The sequence below is a fragment of the Rhinatrema bivittatum genome, chromosome 9 (genome assembly GCF_901001135.1).
Source record: "Rhinatrema bivittatum chromosome 9, aRhiBiv1.1, whole genome shotgun sequence".
NCBI classification, from domain to species: domain Eukaryota; kingdom Metazoa; phylum Chordata; class Amphibia; order Gymnophiona; family Rhinatrematidae; genus Rhinatrema; species Rhinatrema bivittatum.
Genome location: NC_042623.1, coordinates 261,064,916 through 261,086,730, shown reverse-complemented (window position 1 = coordinate 261,086,730; position 21,815 = coordinate 261,064,916). Strand labels below are relative to the sequence as shown.

The 21,815-nt window shown below is 45.3% G+C and overlaps 1 long non-coding RNA gene across 2 annotated transcripts in view; it reads right to left on the bottom strand.

Annotated features, from left to right (window-relative positions):
* The window catches only part of LOC115099053, a 297,401-nt gene extending 280,774 nt beyond the window's left edge, over positions 1 to 16,627 (bottom strand). For both annotated transcript variants that reach the window (XR_003858672.1, XR_003858673.1), the window contains exon 1: positions 16,312 to 16,627. This is a non-coding gene — a long non-coding RNA (uncharacterized LOC115099053). The remainder of the gene's footprint in view (positions 1 to 16,311) is intronic.
* Positions 16,628 to 21,815: the final 5,188 nt, after the last annotated feature.

Here is a 21,815-nt window from a genome sequence, read left to right as displayed (position 1 = left end):
GGCTTTGAGTTCAGAATCTCCCACTACAAAGAGTCTACAGCACAATGCATCTTCATTTATACCAAAGCCCAGTTTCCTCCTCATTTTTCCACTCTCCTTCCTACTCTAAAATTACATCAACAGAGTGGGAGGCATCGTCTAGAGATCCTTCTGAAAGTGAGCCCTTGAACAAGCCAGTAGGTGCCACTGTTTCATGGCTGGGACTCTCTCCTCCAGGGAAGATGAAGTCTTGCCTCTATAGCATCTGCAGCCTAAGGATCAAAAGCTGAGCTCGGGACTCTAGCCCTTCTAACCCACATGGCAGTGCACAGAGCTGCTGCTAAAAAAAAAATAAAAATTGGGCCATTCAATGTGCAGCAAATATTTTTTGTGTAAATAATTGAATTACATGGAACAGAAATAAATCACATTAAATTCAGTGTTATGTATAATTTAGCATGCAATTAACTTTAAGCATGGCAGGCAGTGATTTCTTAAAAGTTACTTTCATAGAAGTTGTTGAAGAAATAGCTAGAAATGAAGAGATAAAAATCAACAGTGAACTAATATTGCATTGATAAATAAGAATTAAATAATTTCTTAAATATAAAAATACATATTTTCCCTCCTTAACATCAAATTGCCCAATGTCAGATTAGAAATTAGACAATTCTATCAAATAAATTGTTTAATCTTACGTCAATCTTGCATCATTTCTGAATATGTATGATTACATTTGAGAAGTCGAGAGAGAGAGAGACATAAAGAGGTAACATTCTAAAGCATGATGCTAAATAAAAATTGAAACCCATACATATGAAGAGAGGGGGCACAAAAATATACCTGAGGCTTTCCAATCAGAATAAAAAATAGAATACAGCAGAGTTTCCATTTAGCAGCTTTTCTCCATTCCTCCATCTCATAAGAACATAAAAACTTAAGAAGTTGTCATGCTGGGTCAGACCAAGGTCCATCAAGCCCAGCCCCTTGTCTCTGACAGTGGCCAGTCCATGTCACAGGTACCCAGCAGATCCCCCAATAGTTGATCTATTTCTTGTATCTCACTCCCAGGGATGAGCGCTGCCCTTTCCAAGTCTACCTGGCTAATAACTGTTTACGGACTTTTCCTTCAGGTTCTTCCCCGACCTTCTCTTGAACCCTACCATGTTAGCTGCCTTCACCACATCCTCTGGCAACAGATTTCATAGCTTGATTGTACACTGCATAAAAAAATTACTTCCTACTTGTTTTAAATCTGCCAGTTCTTACTTAGAGATCTCTGCTCCTAGCTTTATTTGAAAGAGTAAATAACCATTTCCAATTTACTCATGATTAAGTCACTTCCCCTCCCAGTCATCTCTTCTCCAAGCTAAAGAGCCCTAACCTCAATTCTTTCTCCCAACACCACAGCATCTCTCCCTTCCTTCCTCCTCCCATGCTTTTTAACCCCTTTCTACCCTTCCCTGCAGGTTTTAAACACACCCACCTCCTCACCCTTTCCCTCAGATCATCTGAAGCCCATCCCGCCCACTCCCAACTTCTTCACCAATTCCAGCACGGACAGAGGAAGATGCTGCAATTTGTGGCTGCTGCTTTTGAAACTTGCATGCCAAGCAGTACTCGAGATTCTTAGCAATCTGCCTGTACCAGCAGAGCTGGCAGAGGGGTCAGGAGCAGTGAGGATGGGTAGAAGTTGGGAGGCTATGGGGAATGGGGATTAAAACTGCAATGGATGGAAAAGGGAGAATGGCCACAGAGAGGAAAATATTGAGCTCTGTGGGGGTGTGGTGGGGGAGGGGGTAAGAGTCTTCTAGTGGCCAGGAAATGCATAGCTCTCATGAGTACAATGTTTTGAGCCTAATTACCAAAATTACAACATTTTCATTGGATATCATATTAGGTTTTGAATGTACTTCAATTTCTGGGAGTTTTTCAATATATGATACTGTAATTTGACATGATTTATCTAGCAAGCTTATAAAATTCAAGGAGATCAGATGTCAGGTCTGAGGCAAACCATTCATTATATATTGATTACATTTCATTTTAGTTGCTAGGCAATGCTGTAACAATGTGTTGTCATGCTATTATATCTTTGTGATGGAAATTGGTCAAACAGGTGGGTTATCACTAGAATAGTTTTAAAAAGTTTGACATTTCTTTATTATATTGGTAAATCTGATACATTCACTTTTTGTTAAATAATTAACTATGACACCCGCCTCCATCCCTACATCTCTTCATTGTTAACTGCTAACCTGATTTTAAGGCCAATCTAATAATGAACAAGGTGGATAATTTCAAATGCTACAATTGTGCTGAAAAGCCATGGTGGTGCAGAGGTCATAGATGATGCATGCAACCCAAGGAGACCACAGTGTGGGGTGGCTCAGGGTCCTTGCTGGGCAATTTTAGCAAGAACCACATGACGTGGGTGGCTTGGGGATCCTGGGAAAGGTCTTTCAGCCTGCTCAAGTGTCCAGATAGTGGATCTGAATGCAGGTTCATCAGCAAAGTCCTTTATGCCCTGGCTCCTTGTAGTAGCTACAAGACATGGGGTACAAAAGGGTTCAATCTCTCCAAAGGCGCTAGACCACATATCATCAAATCTGGCTTTATGGGCCTCAGATCCAGGACAGTTCATGCCAGGAGATCTATCTGCAAGGTACTTGGGTCAAGGGACAAGACAGGTCATTTGGCTCATGACGAGGGCATTAAGGACTTCCCATTTGCAAAGAAATATGGTAGCATGGAATCATGGGGCTTTAATAAGGGGGCCCAATGACTCTGGGCCCTTCCTATGCTTATCTGCACTGTTCTCCTTCTGGCCTTCCATGCTCACTGGTCCCAGTGATGAGCTACAGCATAAAAACAAGGTTGCAAGATCTAAAGGACTAGTTGATGGTGCAGGTTCTAGAGGCTATGGTACAGCAAGGAAACCAAGTAGCACAGCACCTGGAGCAGCTAACAAAGCAAACTGCAGAGGTACCACATCAGCAAAGCAAAAAGTTGACAACCTTAGCAGCAGAAACAAAGGAGAGTGAATCAATTGTAGGTTCTGAGGGGAGATGGACATGAGTACAACTACACAGGCCATGCAGAGTACTCAAGAGAGCATAGGAGCTGGAAGCTTTCCTCAGGTTCTTAGTCCTCCAGCAGTCGGGGTTACTCCTTAGACTAATGTAGTTTCAGTAGCTACTCTAGGGCTGAGGATTCTGCTATCACTGTAATAGCTCAGGGCCTTTCCAACCTGACCAGTACAGTGCAGCTCTGAATGTGAGTATCTAGGCCACTGTACCATAGAGTGAGGCAGCAGCTAGACTTCTATTCTGAGTGAGAATTATAGTTCAATAAAAGTGTAGGGATCTGCACAGCCAAAAATATTTTACTGTTCATTTTTTGTTTCTGGGCTTTTTTCCTCCAGAATTTCGTTTTGGGGCTTTTGTTTTTTCTTTTAATTATGTTTTTATTCATTTTGGAAAGTAGTGCATACTACTTTCCAAAATGAATACAATTTAAAATTTTCTGGGTTTTCTTAAGCAGACAAGATAACGGGCTAATTTTTGATTTGAACCCATTCTTTCAACCATCTCAGGTGTGACTGCCTCCTATCATTTGCCTATAATTAAGCTACCATCCCGAACTTCCTGTCATATTTGTAAGAGATAACTCTGACAACATTATTCAAAAAGAAGATGTTTACAGCTGCAGCACAGGTCGATTGCATACAACAATTTAATTACTAAACATCAATTACTAACATATTCTCAATGCCCAGGAGTGACCAGGCCCTCACCTCCTGAATTTCCATTCACTAAATGTTCCATAGGATCATGCTACAGCAATGTACTGCCATTGGGGGATGCAGGGCAGTCCAAGCCTCACCTCTCAGGTTATCCCGCAATTTGATCCTGATTACTGATGACGTCCTCTGTGGTGAAATGAAGTCCTGCTCTATAAAAGAGCAGATGTTACTCATTAAGCATGCCAGAATAATTTGGGTGGTGGTCAGGCCAATCCCAGCCATTAAAGCCAAAGACTTGACAGGCAACTCATTTTGCTGTCACCCACCAATGCAACATAGGAGCAAGAATACTACGCTATTTCATATTCTCTGCTCAGCCAGCTTTGAAGAATTGCACATGCTGTGCATCCCAGGTCATGGTCAGTCCCCACCACAAAGCTCACATTAGTGACAAATTCACAATTCACTTGCTGTGGACATGCCACCAACCTAGCTGAAGCCATATCTTACAACAACTTATGTTGCCTAGAGCTTTAACAACCATTAATGCTCTTGTTCAACAACTTGGTAAGCCATGATAATGACGAAACCATGCTGCATATTACTGTGGCGATAGCATGGCCCCTCTGAAATCAAAGGAGGATACTGCAGATTGGCACAAACATATGCGATTAACTCTATTCTGGAATATGCAGCAGACCTGTAAAGGCCCCATCCTGAAACCCATGGGGTTTATTTCGTGGAATGTGCTGTATATGCAGTAATAATCAAATGGGATCCTGAATCACCTAAAATATTAGGGATCCACCAGGCACATTTCTCAAACAAAGATGAACGCACACAGTACCAAGGGGTTGAAACGAGCATGTGTCATGCTTGACTAGCCATGGGGTAGGCCCACAATCAGCCACACTCACCAGCAGGCCCTGATATTCCACACAGATCCGATGCCATCATCTCCTTCCTGCCAGCATCCCTCCTTAGGTGCACCCCCTAAATTTGCAGCATGGTGGAAACCGCCAGGGCTGGCACACTATAGTGATGTCACACAGCTGGGTATTTAATCCCAGCTACGATTCTGGCCAGGTGCCTCAAAGGGTCTCCTGCCTTCAGCAGCACATTTATTTATTTAGAATGCTTATATACTGCACTTTCAATTTGTATTGGTCAGGGCAGTTTACAGTACTACATTCATAATATTCCATATCAGCATATCATACATTATACAGTATAAAACAAGCTAAAATAAATAAAAGACAATGGACAGAGCCTCTATTAAGTAAAGGCATGTCTCCATATCAACGATAATAATGTAATGGGAAAGATATTAACTTGAGACTTCAAATGCTTTTTTGAATAGTTGGGTTTTCAGCTTTTTCTTACACTCTCTGCTATCTGATGTTAGATGGAGTTGCTGGGTTCTGTTCCTGCGTTCCAGCCTGAATTGTTCCTGTGGTCCTGTCTTGTCCCCGACTTCCAGCCTTGCCTTGCCCAGCTTTGTCATTCCTTGTCTTGAATTCCTGGTATTGACTTTGACTACAGATCATGAGCATTCTGTTGTCTGCCACCTAGACCTGACCTTCATCTTGGATTCTGACTATACCTTGTCTGTTGCCCATCCTGACTTCTGGCTTGTCTATGGTATTGGCTTGTCTGCCATCAGCCCTGACCCTGGCTTGTTCTTGGACTCTCGTTTGCCTGACTGCCCTTGGACCCACCTGCCGGAACCCAAGGGTTCCAGCCTGTGAGGGAGGAGGCAGATATAGGCAAAGCTCCATTCTGTCCCACTTCAGAGGGCATTTGTCAGCTTTCAGTGTGGGCCTAGTATGTTGGCTCCTCCAACCACATCACAGCACTAAGGGAAAACACCCACAATGTTCATCACAGCATGTAAAAGAACCTGCACTATAGAGACCATGAAGTAAAAGGACAAAAATGGGACCCCACCAGCGCCCGCCCTTGAAAGATGAAGACTGCTGTGGCTGAGATTGATGGTAAAGAAGTGTAGATGTGACACCAGTGCAGCAAGCTCTCAGATGGAACCCACCAGGGTGCATTATGATTCTGCTTGTGGGATAGGCCCTCAAGCAGCCTCTCTCCTCTTCATGACCAGCCTGCCTTCCTGTCACCATCCCCTTGTAGCCTGGAGGCTGCTGACATAAACCACCGCTGCTGCTGCCATCCGTAGCAGGCCGCTGCCGACCAGGCCTTTCATGCAGCCCGGAGGCTGCCATCAACTGGGTCCTCTTCATGCGGCCTGGAGGCCTCTATCATCTTCGCTCTTTGCAGCAGGGAGCCGCTGATATCAGGGCCTGCTCTTTCTTGCAGCATGGATGCTGCTCTCCAAGGTCCTACTCTCCTCCTAGATATGTGGCCATGCCTCTCTTCCTCTTTTAAAGGGCCAGCGGTGGGCAGTCCTCCTGGGCTCCTCCTGCTGACGCTTCTAAGGTATTTCCTCTTCAGCCCTATAAATAGGGCCTTCCTCAGTCCGTCTTCACAAGGAGCAAGTCATGGAGCTGGACTGCTCCTGGATCCTCCGTTCCAGCTCTTCATTCCAGGAGACCTCCGTGATCCTTCCTTGCTTCTTCAAGGCACTGTTTTTTGTTGGTATTCCTCGTCTTCATTTGTGGTTTCTTGAACCTTCGTCTTCATCTTTTGTTCCATATCCTGGTCTCTTGTCAGATCCCAAATCCTTGTGTCCAGCTTTAACAACCAGCAGACAGCAGAACATCTGGAGTCAAGATGTCCCTGTCTTCTGATGTCTTCATCTTCTGATGTCCAGCCTCCAGATGTTCTTTGTCATGATGTCCCTGGTCCAGAAGTATCTGTTGCTTCGTCCTTCGTGTTCCAGACATTCCTGAGGCCCTCCTCACCAGAGGTCCCTGGTGTACAGATGCCATAGACGTCCAGATGCCCTGATGTCCCGAGGTACCGGTGTCCTACGTTCCAGTCCTGATCCTGATGTCCCGAGTTCCATGTTGCAAGTCCTGATCCTGATGTCCTTGTCTAGTTCTGATCCTGAAGTATCGTCAGTTCCTAGCTCCGGGTTCAGCTTTGCCTTGCCCTGGACTTTGTCTCCAGCTGACCTTCTCTGGGAGTAAATCCGTATCAATCTGGTGTCCGTTTCCGATGGCTGGAGCCCTCTTCCGCTTGGATCTTTCCTCGAGCACTCCCCGGATGCCTGTTTCTGTCCTCGACCTAGATCCTGAGTCTTTGAGTATCCTGAGTCCTCATCAGAGTATCCAGAATCCTCGCCTGACTCGAGTCCGTCTGATCTTCTTTCAAGTCTGAGCATCTTGCATCTGAGTCCCAAGCTCAAAGCGTCCTCGTCTCGCCTGAGTTCTAAGTCACAAGCGTTCTCGTCTCATCTGAGTTCGAAGTAACCTCGTCTTGTTCAAGTCTTCAGCCTTGTCCAAGTCTCCGAGTTCCTGTCATGTTCCAGTACCATCACCTGTCCTCGACCTCCGTCTGTCCTGTCGCATCTGCCGCTCTCATGCGGCAGGTCTGAAAGGGCTATTGAGTGGTCAGAGGGCTACCCCAGAGACCAGCATTGCGTTGCTGGGTCTCTTCCAGTGCGTGTAGGTTCAGCAGAGGTTAGGGCTCCGGTGGTCAGTCTCTCCATCCATGCTTGGACATGTCTTGCCTGCCTCGGTGCTTCTACGGAGCTCTCTACAGTCATGCCATGGTCCAAGGGCACACAAATCTCCCCGGAATTGGGACCGCTCCCTAGCGGTCCTGCAACAGGATGCAGTTCAGTGCCCTCTTCCCCACTAGGTATCCCACAGGGCCAAGGATCCACAACCCACCCAGCATATTGTCTTAAGGTCAAGAGGGAAGGCAAGGATAATTGTAAAACAAACAAAAAAAATTATTTTTCATTGTAAACCAATTTAATAATTTTAATTCAGGAAGCAGATTTTCTCCTTTTAGTAAACAATATTTTTATCTCTAATTCAATAAAATGTGCATATAACAATATATTCCTGAACCTTTATCTTCTCTTAGACACCACAACTTAAAAAAAAAAACAAAGGAAAAAAAAGCCTGAGATCTCAGGCTTCTAACAAGCAAGTATTATCAATCATTACAGTTGGATAAGCATTGGCCTATATTCTTTGAATTATTAAGTTAACTCTGCTTTTGCTTATTAATACTTTATGTCAAAAACTGAGTCTGTGTGTGCTCTTTAATGTTTTCCAGGAAAAAGAGAAGTTTTCTTCCTGGAGTGTTCATCCAGGTAAGCATGTACTTTTGTCTGTTTGCTTCCTTTCTGAATCTCTCTTTTCCTCTGTGCTCTTTTCTTTTTCTTATTTACTTGTTTGTCTTTTGTGTGTTTATCAGTTCAGACCTGGCTGTATCATTAAAGTGTATACACGTAGCTTGAGGCAGTTTTCTTGGTTCTAGAATTGTCGTATGGGAAGTTCTTGCAGGTTCTGATGTCCTCATTCAGCTTTTCTCTCTACTACCCTAAGCTAAAGAAAATCAATAAGAGAAACTATCTCCCTATGCTGAGTATTTTCCACAAGCTAAGTAACTAAATATGGGGAGTTCCCTCAGTTTTTAAGTCCTCAACGACTTAGTGGAATTGTGTATGACCAACTATCTTTAAAAAATAATAATTAATACAGCCCTAGCTTTTAAGAAAAGACAATGCTTCTACACATACATACTGTGCACTCTAGCACTGCTAGTGCTTATACCCCAGCACTTGTTACACTTGTACCTCATAGCATCCACTTCTGCCAGTACCTCTCAGAACTGATCTTACATTCAAGAGATTCTTTGTTGCTCTTATCTTTCATTCAGTCATTTTATTACTGACTGTGGTTTGGGTGAAAGGTGGTGTGCGTCCATTGCCTCTTTCCTTTAACTTTCAGTTTGCCTTCATTTACAGGGTAACTAATACTCAAATTGAAGCGAGTCACATTTATCCACTTTCTTTGCAGGGTTGGCTAGGGTATTCAACACTTCGCTTGTACTTTCTCTCACTATGGGTGAATTTTCTCCCAGTTGTGTAATATTTTTCCTGTCTTTCACTATGAGGTAACTTTTAAAAAGCTACGCGCGGGCGTCCATGTGAGTGCACTACCGGGCACGCAGACATGGACACCTGATTTTATAACATGCATGTGCAGGTGCGCTCATGTTATAAAATTGGAGATTGGCGCACGCAAAGGGGTGCACAATTGTGCACCCCTTTGCGTGCGCAGATGCCCACGGCCTTCACACGTTTCCTCCCAGGCTCTCCGATTTTGAAGCAGCCTGGGAGGGAACTTCCCAACCCCCAACCCAAACCTCCCTTCCTCGTCCCCTCACCAACACACCCCATCCCTATTCTAGGCCCCCCAAAAGAATTATTTTACCTGCTGCGCCTGCCTAGGCATGCAATCCTCCGACATAGTGGCAAATGGGTGCTGTGCCGAAGGCCTCTGGCCCCGCCTCCACCCCTTTCCTAAAGCCCTGGGACTTAGACACGTCCTGGGGTTTTACGTGCATTGCCGGGCCTTTCTAAAATAGGCCCAGCCCACATAGGCTTTTTAAAATCTACCCCTATGTAAATTATGCTGCGCTACTTCACCGCCATGCAGCTTTAAGACTAATTGCCTAACCTCACCCTTACCTTAACCGGAACCAGTGCTACTAACATACACATTCACACTTTCCACTCATTTCTGTTATGTCTACAGCTACCCTTTCTTGGATTTACTGCATTTTAACAGTTTTTAAAGGCCTTTGGGATGAACACCAAGACAGTGCTTCTGTTCTTCTAATATTTGGCCTTCACCCTATCTATCGGTTCTAAAACAGTCACTGGATTTTTCTGTCTGTCTCATGCCCAGGTTATCTTGCTGGCCTTACATTCCCTAGGAAATGGCTTCAGAATTATACTTGCTCTCTGAGACTCTTTTTGAACCAGGCCATTCAATCATTGTCCTTTCTATAGCCACAGGGTCCAGCCACTTCAGACCCCAGACAGGTCCTGCACTGGCTTCTTTTTCTCAGGGGCATACTGACAGGTCATTTCTATTTTTTATTAACATTTTTAATTACCCCATTTACATACTCCCAACTTAAAATGGAATGTTGACCCCAACATTCCCACTGTTCTATGTTTTTCCAATTTTTTCACATTCAATGTATGACTATTCTCTATAGTCGCTATTTTTCCTTCTGCAGTTGTAAAATCTTGTTTGTTTTTGCACTTCAAGTGTTTTATTCATCACTTTCATATTTTGAATTTTTTCATTTTGTTTTTAGGGAACCTTCAGCTTAGTCTCCTCTGTAGCTACCATCATTTTTCTGGCATCTTTCTCCCTTCCATTGTTTTCTTTTACTTCTTCAGCAATGCTATTTTCTGAAGGTTCTCTTCAGTCTGAAGAAGGAATTCATATTCCCTTTCCATTTTCAGAGTCTGACTCTGTATCTTCCTGGGTTTCATCTGTCTCTTCTTCATTTTTTTCCTGCAGAACCTGAACAGCCTGAATGGCTGATGAGAGGTGGGAAAGCACTTGCTCAACTGGTTGACGGAAGTGAAAAGAGGTCTGCTCCCAGTGCAGGCCACTTGGAGGATGGCCCAAATCTATTTGTCCCACCAGCCTGATCTCTTTTTTTATGAAATTGAATGGACAACACAGCCAATGTGGAAGGAAGAGGCACTTATCACTGCCGTATATTGGGTACCCTGCAAGAAGGCCCTGGGAGACATAAGAACAACCTATCAGGCTGGGGGGTGGGGGGAGGGAAGACGTCAATGGCCCACACACTCCTCCGGTCAATCTTTCCCCCAATCTCTGCTACTGTAGGTCAAAATCAGACATCGCTCAACAAGAACCAGACCAAAGCCTACATGCCTGACTGTGGACTATGGCAAAAAACAGAGAAGGTAAAAGGCAGTCCTTACTCAGAAGGTGAGCTCCTCAAAACCGCCAAAAGAAGAGGCTGGAGGGCAGACCAGGCCATCTTTAAATTATGTTCGCTGGCCCACAACTAGCCTCTGTCCCCTCCCTTGCTTCATTGGTGACGCACCTCTCCGGTTGTGGCCTTCACCCCTTAGCTGGAGAGGGTCGGCTCCTTTAGCCAAATTTTCAACTAAACCTAACGGGCTAGATGTTCAGCTTAAAAGCAATAGGCCCCTTAATGTGACACATCACATTGGTTCCTTACAGAGAAATGCCAGCTATGCAAGTCCAAAAATACAAATGAAACAAGCAGAAATCAGAAAGAGAGAGGGAGAGAAAACAATATGTCACACTGCAAACCTGAAGGAAAACATAAATAACATTATCAGAGCTGTGACAAAGTTATTTCTGTCTCTGATAAGAGCTGAATCATTCTTTTTGCTGACTAGCTAGTCTGAAGTGGATATCTATAGTAGATGACACACAGCACAAAACAAAACAGCAGCATACACCAGCCATTTCTTATAAACTTTGCTTGCTGCATTCATCTCTGACATGACTGTGAGTTTTGTAATCAAATATGTTAAGAGCCCAACTTTCAAAACTTTCTGCAGTATATAATTTGTGCATGTTAAATGGAAATGTGGAAATATATGCAAGTATTTTTTAAACTGTAAGGTTGGTGATGCATAATTTATACAATATCACTTATTTCTGCCCTGAAAGTACACGCATATGTTGGAGTAAATACATATATTTCCAATGTCTGAACACACTTTTTCTCTACCTATCTTATAAACATACATGTGTATATTTTAGGCACATAAAAATAATCATGTTCACTTGAACTACCATGAATTAAATGTGGAGGTCGGTACTTTATATAGTATCCACATAGATCAGTCTGAAAAAGATAGCACTTGAACTCACCAGTTTACTGATAACTCCACCACTTCACTTAGTCCTTCTTCAATTCACCTGGACCCTCTAGTGCAGTGGTTCTCTACCCTGTCCTGGGGACCCCACAGCCAGTCGGGTTTTCATGATATCCACAATGAATATGCATGAGAGAAAATTTGCATGCACTGCCTCCATAACATGCAAATTCTCTCATGCATATTCATTGTGGATATCATGAAAACCTGACTGGCTGTGGGGTCCCCAGGACAGGGTTGAGAACCACTGCTCTAGTACTTCACCTTGAACCCCCCACCAGTTCACTCAGACCTCTCACCCAAAATCTGCAGACAACAAAACAAGTCCAATTTTAATTATGTGAGTCCATTAGCAGGTGTAAAAATGTTCACTCCGGTTTGGTAATATCTGCATGTACCACTTTCAGAACAGTAACTTTCATGCATACTTCTGAACCCTGCCCTGGAACACCCCTAGAACTCACCAGTCCACCCCTCCCGGTAAAATGCAAGTGCCACTGGCAGGGCAGATCAAACTGGAAGAGACAGTCTGGTTGGCTCATAGTGGTGGAACGACTTTCCAGACAAACTTAAAGCTCTTTTCTTCAGGGAGGCATTTGGTTAAGGGGCAGATACCTATGTAAACCATGAAAATATTTAACTATGAGTCTGGTAAGACATAGAAACAGAGGTTATAACCATTATTTGATCCTGCTTGCTCCATTGCAGAGTGAAAAATGATATTGTACTTGGTGTTTTTATTATTGTACATTATTGTATTACTTTGCCATTTTTATGTTATTTTATAATAGATGTTTTCTTGTGCTCCACAAAGAATGCAGAATTGAGCAGATTATGTCTTTTTAAATATATACATAAATAAATATTTCAAGTATGTGCATACTCTCTAGGTTAAAATAACATATGCAAATGTACCTACTAATTACACATGCTTATGTTTTTTTTATATGTGAAACAGCTTTGAAAATTGACTCTTATGAATCTGTATATTTGAACATATAGAAACATAGAAACATAGAAATGATGGCAGAAGACGACCAAACGGTCCATCCAGTCTGCCCAGCAAGCTTTCACTTTTTTTTTCCCCATACTTATCTGTTTCTCTCCCTTGTAAGTGACTTTTTTGTTCTATTTCCCTTCCACCCCGCCATCGATCTATTTCCCTTCCACCTCCACATTTGATGTAGTTAGCAGTGCTGGAGTTGCATCTAAGTGAAGTATCTAGCTAATTGTTTAGGGGTAGTAACTGCCGTCATAACAAGCTAATCCCACACATGTTTATCCAGCCTGTGCAACTCAGTCCTTGGTTGTTATCCGAATATAAATCATCTTTTCATCATTCCCCCTGCCGTTGAAGCAGAGATATTTACATCATTCCCCCTGCCGTTGAAGCAGATAACTATGCTGGATATCATTGAAATGAAGTATTAGGCTAATTTGGTTTGGGGGAGTAACCGCCATATCAAGCAAGCTACTCCCCTGCTTTTTTGTGGATGCAAATCCTTTTTTTTCACATTTCCTCTTGCTGTTGAAGCATAGAGCAATGTTGGAGTCACATTAACTGTGTGTATGTTTATTTAATTAGGATATTAATCTCCAGGTAGTAGCCGTCATTCCTGCAAGCCACCTCCATGCCTCTTCACTTCATTCACATCCTCTATAATTTATGGAACCACAGTGTTTATCCTACGCCTCTTTGAAATCCTTCACAGTTTTGGTCTTCACCAGTTCCTCCAGAAGGGCATTCCAGGTATCCACCACCCTCTTCGTGAAGAAATACTGTCTACATGATAAAATTTGTAGACATCTGTTTAATACTATGAGACAGGGGAGTACAAGGAGGAAGCCCTTTGTGGGCCAGCTGAGTGTTGGTGGCAATTACCCGCATTCCCTTCCTCGTGGGCACTCTATTTGCATTAGGGATGTGAATCGTGTCCTCGATCGTCTTAACGATCGATTTCGGCTGGGAGGGGGAGGGAATCGTATTGTTGCCGTTTGGGGGGGTAAAATATCGTGAAAAATCGTGAAAAATCTAAAAATCTAAAAATCGCAAAACCGGCACATTAAAACCCCCTAAAACCCACCCCCGACCCTTTAAATTAAATCCCCCACCCTCCCGAACCCCCCCAAATGAGTTAAATAACCTGCGGGTCCAGCGGCGGTCCGGAACGGCAGTGGTCCGGAACGGGCTCCTGCTCCTGAATCTTGTTGTCTTCAGCCGGCGCCATTTTCCAAAATGGCGCCGAAAAATGGCGGCGGCCATAGACGAACACGATTGGACGGCAGGAGGTCCTTCCGGACCCCCGCTGGACTTTTGGCAAGTCTCGTGGGGGTCAGGAGGCCCCCCACAAGCTGGCCAAAAGTTCCTGGAGGTCCAGCGGGGGTCAGGGAGCGATTTCCCGCCGCGAATCGTTTTCGTACGGAAAATGGCGCCGGCAGGAGATCGACTGCAGGAGGTCGTTCAGCGAGGGTTCCGGCGCCTCGCTGAACGACCTCCTGCAGTCGATCTCCTGCCGGCGCCATTTTCCGTACGAAAACGATTCGCGGCGGGAAATCGCTCCCTGACCCCTGCTGGACCTCCAGGAACTTTTGGCCAGCTTGTGGGGGGCCTCCTGACCCCCACGAGACTTGCCAAAAGTCCAGCGGGGGTCCAGAAGGACCTCCTGCCGTCCAATCGTGTTCGTCTATGGCCGCCGCCATTTTTCGGCGCCATTTTGGAAAATGGCGCCGGCTGAAGACAACAAGATTCAGGAGCAGGAGCCCGTTCCGGACCGCTGCCGTTCCGGACCGCCGCTGGACCCGCAGGTTATTTAACTCATTTGGGGGGGGTTCGGGAGGGTGGGGGATTTAATTTAAAGGGTCGGGGGTGGGTTTTAGGGGGTTTTAGTGTGCCGGCTCACGATTCTAACGATTTATAACGATAAATCGTTAGAATCTCTATTGTATTGTGTTCCATAACGGTTTAAGACGATATTAAAATTATCGGACGATAATTTTAATCGTCCTAAAACGATTCACATCCCTAATTTGCATCATCAAGAGGCTCCAGGAATGGTGGAACGTTTGAAAGAACTACTCGCACCCCTTGTGCATCAAGAGGCTCTAGAGAGTGAAAAATGTCTTCCACTACAAGCTCGGTAATTAGGGTTTTATGTACCGCAGCCATGGAGCGTAGATAAATTACTGCTCTCCTTGCTGGCAGAGTGGACGTTTTTTGCGCCTACGATCTGCGCCACTGCCAGGGCATATGCATGAATGTCTTCCATTGCCAGAATTTCACACCAAATCGTGTGCTTATGGCTCAGACCGCAATGCCCTGCCATGATGACATGTGGGGGAGTTGAAGGCCTGGCTCTGCCATTTCCGGTGGGTGAGATGGGGAGGGTTCCAGCCATGATGGCTGCATAAGGTTTTACAGCTGGGGTAGGTGTGCTCAGGCCCAGTTCCTCCCCTCTTATCTTCAATCTTTTCTTCCCCCCGTGGGCATCTCCCCTGAGACCCCTGATATCTTGGCTGTTCCTACCCTGGGGCTTGGGGGTGGGTGGGCTAGGCTTTGCCACTGCCTGGTGTGCTCATGTTAGGAGGGTCAGGGACTCCTGCAGGGGACTCACCATGGGGGTTGCCCATGGGGTTCTTGTTTATGCCAGCTGAAAGGAGTCCACCCTGGGAATTACCCACAAGGATCCCACTCATATTATTCTGGGATTGCTCACCCTGGGGGTCACTCATGGGGCTCGTAGCATCAGTCGTGTGTTTTCCCTGGGGCCTAACTGCACCCTGTGGGGCCTCCTCCAGGGGAGGGGGATCTGTCACAACAGGTGTCTCTTTTGGTTGTGGAATGAGGGAGCTCCCTCCATTCCGGCTTGACCTCATCAGTGGGCCCACTGGACCAGTTGGGCAATTCCGGTGTCTGGTGGACGTCAGAATCCTTTGGAGGTCCCCTCTCCTGGGCTCTCAGGCTCCAGCTCCTGATAAGGTAACGGGTCAGGTTTTGGCTCCTGCTTCCTTGCGGGCTTTTGCTGTGTGGAGTTCTTGTGCCTCCACCTTGCCAGGCCCTTCCTGGGCATGATGACTTTCAGTACGGCCCCAAGGTATCGGTGGAGCTTTTTATGATGACGTGGGGAGGGGCCTCTCTGGGTTATGTGGGCCTTAATTTTCTTTGGATTATTGATACCTCTTCCTGGATTCCCAACCTCCATGGTCTCTAATTTGCTGGTGTAAAAGAAAAAAATAATGAAAGGATGGGAAGGGGACAGAGGGAAAATTTAGGAATAAGCAGGCCTTGGTCAGTGGAGAGGAGGGAGAAGTTTCAGATGCTAAGGGGAAACCAAGCTCAAGAGACTGAGAAAAAGGGAGGGAGGGTGTCAGCCAGCCAGAGGCCTAAGGAAGAAGGCTGTGCACAGTGGTGTTGCCTCTAGGAACTAAAAGAGGGGGGAAGGACAAACTGAAACAAAAAAATAACAAACAAATAATTAACCAAAAAAACTATCAACTGAAGAAGAACCACAAAAGGGACAAACAAGTTCTAAATACAATTACAAAAGGAATAAACTAAACCCACAAGCAGAAACAATTAACTCTACAAAACTATACAAAAGAAACAAACACAAACCTTAAACACAACAAATTAAACCACAAGTAGAAACTAAACCCTAAAGAAATACACCTAAAGAAAATGGGGGAGGGAAAACTGAAGCTACTGCCTCGCTCAGCCTAGGAAAAATCCTCAGCAAAAGGTTAGAAAAAGGCTTACCTTGGGTGAGGCAGCAGCAAATCCCTCTCCAACTCCTCTGGAAAAGAGAAAAGGAGATTCTCCCCTTCCTGGGGGGGAGAAGAAGCCAGGGGAAAGGAACCGGAAAAGGGTAGCTCTCTGCTCTGATGGAGGGAGCTCAGAAACAGCTGCCTCAAGACTACAGGGGAAGATTACATTCCCCAGGTTCTTGGAGCCAAGGCCAAGCCAATGGAAGAAAGGAAAGAGACTTGATTATACACCTGAGAATGGCACCGGGAAATGTATACACCTGAACCCATGAAAACGGAGGAGGAAGGCACTAGGGATATACTGGAGTTTAAAGGGAAGCTCAACTCCTCCTCAGAGGAGGAGGAAGCTGTGGAAGTGGAGGTCCCTACAGTGGAAACTACTAGCACTGACATGGAAATAGAGTAAGTGGGATTTCTCTAAGTTTTGTTTGATTTTTTTTACTTGGTTTGTGGTTTTTTTAAGGAGTGTTTTGTCTTTGCTTAGCAGGGTGGTTTGTTGACTGGAAGGCTAAGCTCATTTGTCTCCCCCCCCACTGAACTGAGGGGCTTTGGAAACTTGTGTAGTTTTTTCCATTCTTGAACTGTAAAAGAGTGGTGGACAAAACCTCTTTTTGTTTTTACATTGCTGTGGGATAGAGTTAAAGAACCTTAAAATGGTGCTTGGAGTCCTGCAGAGTGAAACTGTCTGGAGGAGTCTGACCTGGGGGTGGCTGGGCTGAGGATTCTCCCTGACTGGTGCCTTGGGACACTATGTATTTGCAGCAAATGGCACGGACATGGGGTGGGATATAGCAGCATTGCTGACATGACAAGTGGCTTGTATAGTTAGGTCTGTACGCCATTGTGCCAAGGCCTGGCTTTCTCTCACAAGTGGTCTGCAAATCTTGTGAGGCCAAACAATGCACTTGCCGTAAAGCTTGGTGTGTTAGCAGCCACTACACACTTTCTATGGGTTCACTTTAAACAGTGCCCTTTTCCAGTCCTTCCATTTGGAGCACTTGAAATCTCACTGGTTAATCACAGCATTTACATGTCCACACTGCTGGTACTCGCAGATCCGGTGTGCTCTGTTAGAGGTGGGTCAGCAAGGATGTTAGAAACCGTTTGTCTTGCTCATCACACAAGGAAACCAGAAGCAGCAGCCTGTGCATTTTGGGGCCTAGCATATTCCCTGTATCAGGGCAGACACATTTGTATCTCTGGAGGACATAGTGCAGAGCAGCCAGGGACTTGCACATTCAGAGCACGAGGTAGAGGTTTTTTATGCTAGGAAAGGTGTGGCACCTCTGATGTCTGCTGTGAACAAGTAACCTTATCCTGGTTGTGAGGGGATGCCACGCATTTGGTGGAATCCCCAGATGCAGTTTACTAGTCTGGAAGATCTGACCTGGATTCAGCTACTGCTTCACTGGCCATATAGTGTCACAGAAAAAGGTGGCATGGACAGGAGCACTGGATGGCCGGCGCCATCTTTAAAAATGGCATGGGCCATCCAGTGCTCCTACCATGTGACAGGGACCGGCCAATGGCACGGATACCCTGTCACATGGTAAGGGCAAGAGGCCATCGGCGCCATTTTTATTAGTGGCAGCCGACGGCCCGGGAGCGGGAGATCGCTCCCGGGACCCCCACTGGACCACCAGGTACCTGTAAAAAGTTTTTTGGGGGGTCAGGAGGGTGGGGGAAGCCAAGGGATTAGTTTTAAAGGGTTGGGGGTGGGTTTTTTGTTTATCGGTTCGGGCGCAGCCGATAAACAAAACCGCGATCGGGCCGGACGAAAAAAAAAACGCAATGTGAATCGGAACTGGAATCAGAACCGATTCCGGTTCCGATTCACATCTTTATCAAAAATAGGTTTCGCTATTTGGACAAAATGGGTGACACTTTAATCTAATCTATTTCCCACCCAAAGTATGAAATATTGGGGTCGCTGCAATATTTGTGCGTAGAAAGCTGGCACTGAACAGTCAGCGCCTGTTTTCCTAATGCGCTCCCAGGCGACCCTTCTAGGGGTACCATGCAATATTTATATTAGGGATCACGTTATCAAAGAGGTGCTAGGGTTGCTTGCACGCCCCTAGCACCTCCTTGATAATGGGAGCCCGAGAGCGTCAGCCATCTTCTGGTTAGGAAAATAGACCCAAGGCACCAGTCAGACTGCCAGCGCTTTTTTTTTTTAATTAGTTTATGAAAGATTTTTCCTCCTACTTAATACTGCAACGATATTAAGTAGGAGGCTATACAGAAAAGCAGGCATCAATTTCTGATTGCAAAAATGTGCATGTGATGAGCTCTATTAGTTTCATTTCGTGTTGGATGTGCGTTATAGATGCACTAATCCCCTTATTGCATAAGGGGATTAGTTAGCACCTAGACAACCCACATCCCATTGCGGGTTATATAGTGTGCTCGGCTGAGCACACTATTGCATCGGCCCCATAGCGCTGCTCTGCTGTGCATTCCAAAATCTCGCTCTACACCATGGAATACCAATGGAGATACTTCCAGATCTACCCCCTGATCCTCCATGTGTACCTGCAAAGCCAAGGACACCATACTGAGTGTCCTTGGCTTCAACAAATCCTCATAGAATGCTACTTTTCCTTTTAGACCTCAACTACCCCTTCCATGGAAGGGAGGCCAGTAGAGAGGAGAGCAGCTGTAAACACTCTATCATCTCTGTCTGTGTCACTGTATAACAAAAATCATGTATGCCTATTTATGCTTCATCTTGACTATGGCGCAGTAGACTGTAGTTGAACAATTGTAGTCAGAGTAAAGGTAACACGAAATATATGTGCTGCCTAATGTTTTCTGACTGGTAGTGAGTCTAAAGAGGCTTATGTTGCAATAGTGTTTGTGTACAACTGCCAACGCAGTGTACACATGGTGTTTTGCTGGGCAGGCCTACCTCCTATGTATGTCCCTTGCTTAGCCATCACATATGAGTGAGATAGTGCCATAGGTGATGGAACTTCATCTGGGCCTTGAACATGGGCAGCAACAGCTCTAGAAATCCTATAAATCACAAGCAGTTCTGAAGTTTAAAGGCCCAGCCTAAAGCTAGAGATTGACACTTTAAAGTATCAATCACAGAGTTGCCATTTTACAGCCTCATCCCATAGCGGACAACTGTGTGTATGTGAAGTTATGTACCTGTACCTGGGATGCTTTATGTCACATGGGCCTGCAAAGCCACTGCCCCAGCACTGCCTCAGTTATTTCAGAAGTAGTGGCTGAATTCAGAGTGCTCTTCTAGCAGGCCTTCAGTTACAGCCTTTAGTAAAGCACCTGTCAAAGACTCTGGCATTCCAACAATGCTCACAGGTCATTGCAAGCTAGCATACATCTTTGAGGCTGCATGTACCCATACACAGGTGTACCCTGCTATACCTACCTAGGCATGTCAATTATTATCATATATAGTTGTGAGGGCCTTTGCTGTTGGGCAGTCATGTTGGTTATTTTAGCTTCTCGGGGAGGCTAGACAGGGTTGCTGGTCAGACTGTGTGAAGGCAAGGTTGGGAATTGGATGGTTTCATGCCTTTACTTGTATTTGAAAGTCAGCTCTGAATGTCGAGGGTAAGAATTCTAATAGCATTCATATGTCTTCTAAGAAAAGGTTCATGTCACTTAACCCACCGCAAAGGTGTGTTAGGAGCTATTTGCCTTGCCTGACACGTCACAGGTAGCCTTTGTCAAATATGGAGATGTCATATGCTGTGAGGCACTTGGCCGGTGCAGCTCAGGGCTAGTCATGTGGTGGTGCTGCTGTATGTAGGTATCTAGAAAATATGCAGCGTAACTGATACTAGCTATCGATGGCCACCCTAAAAGCACATAGGCTGAGGACTCCTTGGGTGAACAGCTTGCAGAATGGTCAGTTTCCAAAGTGAATCACTACCTTTCTGGTGTTTTATAGTTGGAGGCTCTTGCTGGTCTACATGGCTGCTGTGACTTGTGGCCAAGATAAAAAATTGCTGTCCTGCAGGCTGAGTCTCATGTGTCTGTTTGTCAGTTTTACAGTTTGTGGTCAGCAAAGTAGGTGTATGGAGAAACTCTCAATAATCAGCTATGTGTATAGCATAAAGGCTATAGAAGATGTTGTCAGCTGATGACCTCAGTAGTCTACATCCTGCCTCATTCTGAAACCTGCCACTGTGTTGCATAGGCCAATTTCTCCCAGAGGTCTCATGTGTCTGGCATGATGGCTTAGGCACTTTCTGTGTTGGTCTCTTGCCACCTGAGGGCTTGAAGAGGTCCATGTCAATACCTCCTTGCATTGTTAGGACTCCGACTCTCTCGTTAGAAGTTATGGACCAGGCTGCCACACACATCAATGATGGTTGATTAGGAATAGGTCAGAAACCTACACATTGGACATGTGTAGGTGCACAAAGTGCAGGTGCACAAAGTGCAAAACCGGATCTCCACTTGTAAAGTCAAACATGTTTGACTTTACAAGTGGAGATCCGGTTGAATGCTTCAAGACGGAACAGCGTTATAGATCATATAGCTCTCTATATGATCATCCTTCATTCTTAGTTTGTACATAACCAAGGAACTCAAGTTGATTGATGTAAGCCCCTGAGGCAGCCGTTTTGAAACGGTGAAACTCGGCCAGAGTCGGGCTACCCTTGTGTCTCCACTTTACTTTAGACTACAGGCATCTATTTTCTTTTTTCATCCTGACGGTTATCATAGATCGCCTTCCTTTGTGCTTTTTGGGTCCTTCCCTATATAGAAGTGGTGCCACATTTCTGCTGTTGCTTTTTAGGGGACAGGTTTACCAGCAAACATTTGCTGCATCACTTGTCCACTATACAATCTTTGTTTTAGGCAACTCTGTCTATTTGCAGGCTGCTCTAACACCATGTCAGCAGCTGTATGACAGCTGAGGAGAGGAGTAAGGGAGTTGTTTAGGTTAGAGAATCCCCACAGCCCAAGAGGCCTGCTGTTGCTTGGGACAAGACAGATCTCTACAGCCTGGCTGCCCCCCCCCCCCCCCCAATTCTGGCCAGGCATGTGGATCTGTATAATACCTGTTCACTCTTAGCAGACTCCTAGGTGAGAGCTGTTGAAACACAGAAGAAGACAGAAGTAACAAAGCCAAGAAGTACACATGTACTGTTTGGCAAAAGATGCACACTTTGCATCTCAATCAAAGAGAGCATCTTGCCAAATGATGTGGACAACTGTAGCAGCCTTGCCATTTACAGGTAAGGTAAACTTATCAGCTCTGGATTGCAAGGTGTACAGCCGCTCAGCCATTCCCTCAAACACATCCAGTCCAACCGCTGGATGAGACGTTCCTCCATTGGTGTCAGCACTATCGGGCAAAGGGCTCCTCCTCTGGTCTGGCACATATACGTTTTCCTGTTAGACACCTTGGTTTTCAACTGGGCTTTTATGTCACGGTATCTGAGGACTACCTGCTCCCGACTCCGCTTGATGCTGCTGTGCCTGGAGATAGCCTGAGCAATAGTATGCCAGATC